At 47.2% G+C, this 5,383-nt stretch overlaps 1 long non-coding RNA gene across 1 annotated transcript; it reads right to left on the bottom strand.

Moving 5' to 3' along the window:
* Positions 1–2,674: 2,674 nt before the first annotated feature.
* On the bottom strand, positions 2,675–3,727 carry LOC144771613 (uncharacterized). The gene is made up of 3 exons (XR_013599391.1): positions 3,624–3,727; positions 3,416–3,513; positions 2,675–2,893 (listed from the first exon to the last, which is right to left on the bottom strand). It is a non-coding gene; the product is annotated as an uncharacterized LOC144771613 (long non-coding RNA).
* Positions 3,728–5,383: the final 1,656 nt, after the last annotated feature.

The raw sequence follows: 5,383 nt of genomic DNA, 5'->3' as shown, positions 1-5,383 counted from the left end.
ATGGTGTTTAATCCGCTGTGGTAACTATGGGGGCACCATCTGTGGAATCCTCCGGCACCGCATGGACAGGAGAGGGAAGGACAGGTGGAGTGGGTGCAGGTGTAGTGGATTCATCCACACTGGTTGGGGTATCGCCAAAAGTAGATTCAAAAACCTGGCTGCACACCGCAGCCAGTGCAGAAAAACTAGCACCTGAACCCGGGGACACATTGGGGGTGGAGGTACAGGGATGGGAGTCAGTTCTACTGGGTGTGTGGATGCGTGTGTGAGGTGTCTCCCCTCTCCCTGGGTGTGTGCCTACTTCCCCTTGAGAATGGGTGCGTGGAGCTTTGAGCTTCTTATGCTGTGTGTGTGAGCTGGGTGTGTCTGACCTGTGGCGTGTGCGAGTATGCTGTGTAGGTATGTGAGAGGCAGAGGTGGATGGGTCTGAAGGATGGGGGGGGACAGATGCTGCTGGGTGTACAGAGCTGCCGTCAGTGTTGACTCCATGACAGCCACACTCCGACGTAGATCAGACATGGCCGATGACATGCCCTCCATGAACATTGCAAAAAACACAGTTGATGGACAGAATGTAGAACAATGTCATACATTCACCCCAGTACAAGGATCTGGGCCTAAATCCATCATTTTTTTGCACTCCACGCCACCCTGGGTTAGACACTGGCTATATGCAAATCAGCTCTGACCCTGTGCCTCATGGGAACAGTCCAGTCCGAACTACCAAGCCATGTCCTTCCCAGACCGGAATCAAGCATCCAAGGACCGGTTTCTGGCTATCAGCCTTCATCAGCCTGGATAGCTTGACTCCAGTGGTGTGGAGAGCCTGGGACTCACGTCTGAGCATACCCAGCCCACTCGGGGTGAAAATTGCAAAAATCACAGTTGATGGACAGAATGTAGAACAATGTCATACATTCACCCCAGTACAAGGATCTGGGCCTAAATCCATCGTTTTTTTGCACTCCACACCACCCTGGGTTAGACACTGGCTATATGCAAATCAGCTCTGACCCTGTGCCTCATGGGAACAGTCCAGTCCGAACTACCAAGCCCTGTCCTTCCCAGACCGGAATCAAGCACCCAAGGACCGGTTTCTGGCTATCAGCCTTCATCAGCCTGGATAGCTTGACTCCAGTGGTGTGGAGAGCCTGGGACTCACGTCTGAGCATACGCAGCCCACTCGGGGTGAAAATTGCAAAAAACACAGTTGATGGACAGAATGTAGAACAATGTCATACATTCACCCCAGTACAAGGATCTGGGCCTAAATCCATCGTTTTTTTGCACTCAACACCACCCTGGGTTAGACACTGGCTATATGCAAATCAGCTCTGACCCTGTGCCTCATGGGAACAGTCCAGTCCGAACTACCAAGCCATGTCCTTCCTAGACCGGAATCAAGCATCCAAGGACCGGTTTCTGGCTATCAGCCTTCATCAGCCTGGATAGCTTGACTCCAGTGGTGTGGAGAGCCTGGGACTCATGTCTGAGCATACCCAGCCCACTCGGGGTGAAAATTGCAAAAAACACAGTTGATGGACAGAATGTAGAACAATGTCATACATTCACCCCAGTACAAGGATCTGGGCCTAAATCCATCGTTTTTTTGCACTCCACACCGCCCTGAGTTAGACACTGGCTATATGCAAATCAGCTCTGACCCTGTGCCTCATGGGAACAGTCCAGTCCGAACTACCAAGCCATGTCCTTCCCAGACCGGAATCAAGCATCCAAGGACCGGTTTCTGGCTATCAGCCTTCATCAGCCTGGATAGCTTGACTCCAGTGGTGTAGAGAGCCTGGGACTCACGTCTGAGCATACCCAGCCCACTCGGGGTGAAAATTGCAAAAAACACAGTTGATGGACAGAATGTAGAACAATGTCATACATTCACCCCAGTACAAGGATCTGGGCCTAAATCCATCGTTTTTTTGCACTCCACACCACCCTGGGTTAGACACTGGCTATATGCAAATCAGCTCTGACCCTGTGCCTCAAGGGAACAGTCCAGTCCGAACTACCAAGCCATGTCCTTCCCAGACCGGAATCAAGCATTCAAGGACCGGTTTCTGGCTATCAGCCTTCATCAGCCTGGATAGCTTGACTCCAGTGGTGTGGAGAGCCTGGGGCTCACGTCTGAGCATACCCAGCCCATTCGGGGTGAAAATTGCAAAAAACACAGTTGATGGACAGAATGTAGAACATTGTCATACACTCACCCCAGTACAAGGATCTGGGCCTAAATCCATCGTTTTTTTGCACTCCACACCACCCTGGGTTAGACACTGGCTATATGCAAATCAGCTCTGACCCTGTGTCTCATGGGAACAGTCCAGTCCGAACTACCAAGCCAAGGTCCTTGGATGCTTGATTCCGGTCTGGGAAAGACATGGCTTGGTAGTTCGGACTGGACTGTTCCCATGAGGCACAGGGTCAGAGCTGATTTGCATATAGCCAGTGTCTAACCCAGGGTGGTGTGGAGTGCAAAAAAACGATGGATTTAGGCCCAGATCCGTGTACTGGGGTGAATGTATGTCATTGTTCACAGTGAAGGTATCAACCTAGGCAGTAATAAGAAACTTGCCCACGTAATAGTGGTAGGACAAGGACAACCCACTTCCAGTTAAAGGCAATTTTTATTAAACAAAAACAAGGACAACATTATTACAATAATGGAATTAAAAAGCATGTGGGGCATGCAAGTGTAATAAATCAATTGACAAATAAGAAGTGAAAAAATTATAAAGCAAATTACTCAAAAATACATTACATTAAATGGCATTGATTCATAAAAAACACATATAAACTCTCTTTAAAAACCATATAATGAGTATTTTGTCGACGCGCGTTTCGGCGACCAGCGCCTTCTTCAAGACAGAAACTCAAATACCTCAAATTAAAATCACAATTAATAACACAAAAATGAAAAATATTATTTCCCCTTAAAGGGCAATAAACACAATACATAATGTTCAAGAAAATTTGTTTAAAACAGTCATGAATTCATAGATACAATACATTGTAATAGGAAGTGGGGAAGCAGTAGTCCTATATATTTAACAAGCAAGTCCCAATAATGGGGAATCAATAGGTAACCCATAGTGCTCATGGTAACCAAAAATTACATAGCAAGGGTAAATTATCCAGAGGCACAGTCTATGATCACTTGTCCTTGGAATTATAAAGGCATAAAGACCAGAATGGAAGGAGAACAGGATAGGCACAAAGAAAACCTCAACTGATATCTTATGTTTTCATAATGCACCGACCTATCTCTAAATGTAAATATTACAACAGGCTTACATGTATATAGATAATATCTATATGTAGGAAACACAGATAACATGGTTTCAGAAAAAAGTTTATAATTGTTATTTTCTAATAGATTAAAAGCTGTAAATAACATGCCTACCTATTATATAGCTTCCAAACCGTCAAAACTAAAGGTGCGTAGAGCCACAGTGTGGTACGTGCTCTGGTGAAGAAGTTGCAGTAACAATTTGGAAAATGCTGAAAATAACATAATAAAAACGAGTATAAATGAATAAAAAGGGGGAGAGGAAAGTCAGCTGATAATCCTCTTGAAATCAATAATCATATGTCTAATATGGATTGTGTACCTTATAGAGATAGACGTGTCCGTGAACCTTGATAGCGGTTGAACGGAAGTCACACTCAGATGAGAAATGCGATAAAAACAGTCAGGGCAGCAAATCGTCCTAAAGGGACAACCCCATTGTATGACATTGTTCTACATTCTGTCCATCAACTGTGTTTTTTGCAATTTGCACCCCGAGTGGGCTGGGTATGCTCAGACGTGAGTCCCAGGCTCTCCACACCACTGGAGTCAAGCTATCCAGGCTGATATAGGCTGATAGCCAGAAACCGGTCCTTGGATGCTTGATTCCGGTCTGGGAAAGACATGGCTTGGTAGTTCGGAATGGACTGTTCCCATGAGGCACAGGGTCAAAGCTGGTTTGCATATAGCCAGTGTCTAACCTAGGGTGGTGTGGAGTGCAAAAAAAACGATGGATTTAGGCCCAGATCCGTGTACTGGGGTGAATGTATGACATTGTTCTACATTCTGTCCATCAACTGTGTTTTTTGCAATTTGCACCCCAAGTGGGCTGGGTATGCTCAGACGTGAGTCCCAGGCTCTCCACACCACTGGAATCAAGCTATCCAGGCTGATGAAGGCTGATAGCCAGAAACCGGTCCTTGGATGCTTGATTCCGGTCTGGGAAAGACATGGCTTAGTAGTTCGGACTGGACTGTTCCCATGAGGCACAGGGTCAGAGCTGATTTGCATATAGTCAGTGTCTAACCCAGGGTGGTGTGGAGTGCAAAAAAACGATGGATTTAGGCCCAGATCCGTGTACTGGGGTGAATGTATGACATTGTTCTACATTCTGTCCATCAACTGTGTTTTTTGCAATTTGCACCCCGAGTGGGCTGGGTATGCTCAGACGTGAGTCCCAGGCTCTCCACACCACTGGAGTCAAGCTATCCAGGCTGATGAAGGCTGATAGACAGAAACCGGTCCTTGGATGCTTGATTCCGGTCTGGGAAAGACATGGCTTGGTAGTTCGGACTGGACTGTTCCCATGAGGCACAGGGTCAGAGCTGATTTGCATATAGCCAGTGTCTAACCCAGGGTGGTGTGGAGTGCAAAAAAACGATGGATTTAGGCCCAGATCCGTGTACTGGGGTGAATGTATGACATTGTTCTACATTCTGTCCATCAACTGTGTTTTTTGCAATTTGCACCCCGAGTGGGCTGGGTATGCTCAGACGTGAGTCCCAGGCTCTCCACACCACTGGAGTCAAGCTATCCAGGCTGATGAAGGCTGATAGCCAGAAACCGATCCTTGGATGCTTGATTCCGGTCTGGGAAAGACATGGCTTGGTAGTTCGGACTGGACTGTTCCCATGAGGCACAGGGTCAGAGCTGATTTGCATATAGCCAGTGTCTAACCCAGGGTGGTGTGGAGTGCAAAAAAACGATGGATTTAGGCCCAGATCCGTGTACTGGGGTGAATGTATGACATTGTTCTACATTCTGTCCATCAACTGTGTTTTTTGCAATTTGCACCCCGAGTGGGCTGGGTATGCTCAGACGTGAGTCCCAGGCTCTCCACGCCACTGGAGTCAAGCTATCCAGGCTGATGAAGGCTGATAGCCAGAAACCGGTCCTTGGATGCTTGATTCCGGTCTGGGAAAGACATGGCTTGGTAGTTCGGACTGGACTGTTCCCATGAGGCACAGGGTCAGAGCTGATTTGCATATAGCCAGTGTCTAACCCAGGGTGGTGTGGAGTGCAAAAAAACGATGGATTTAGGCCCAGATCCGTATACTGGGGTAAATGTATGACATTGTTCTA

The sequence above is a fragment of the Lissotriton helveticus genome, chromosome 8 (assembly GCF_964261635.1).
Source record: "Lissotriton helveticus chromosome 8, aLisHel1.1, whole genome shotgun sequence".
Lineage (NCBI taxonomy): Eukaryota > Metazoa > Chordata > Amphibia > Caudata > Salamandridae > Lissotriton > Lissotriton helveticus.
This window is presented reverse-complemented; position numbering and strand designations above follow the sequence as displayed.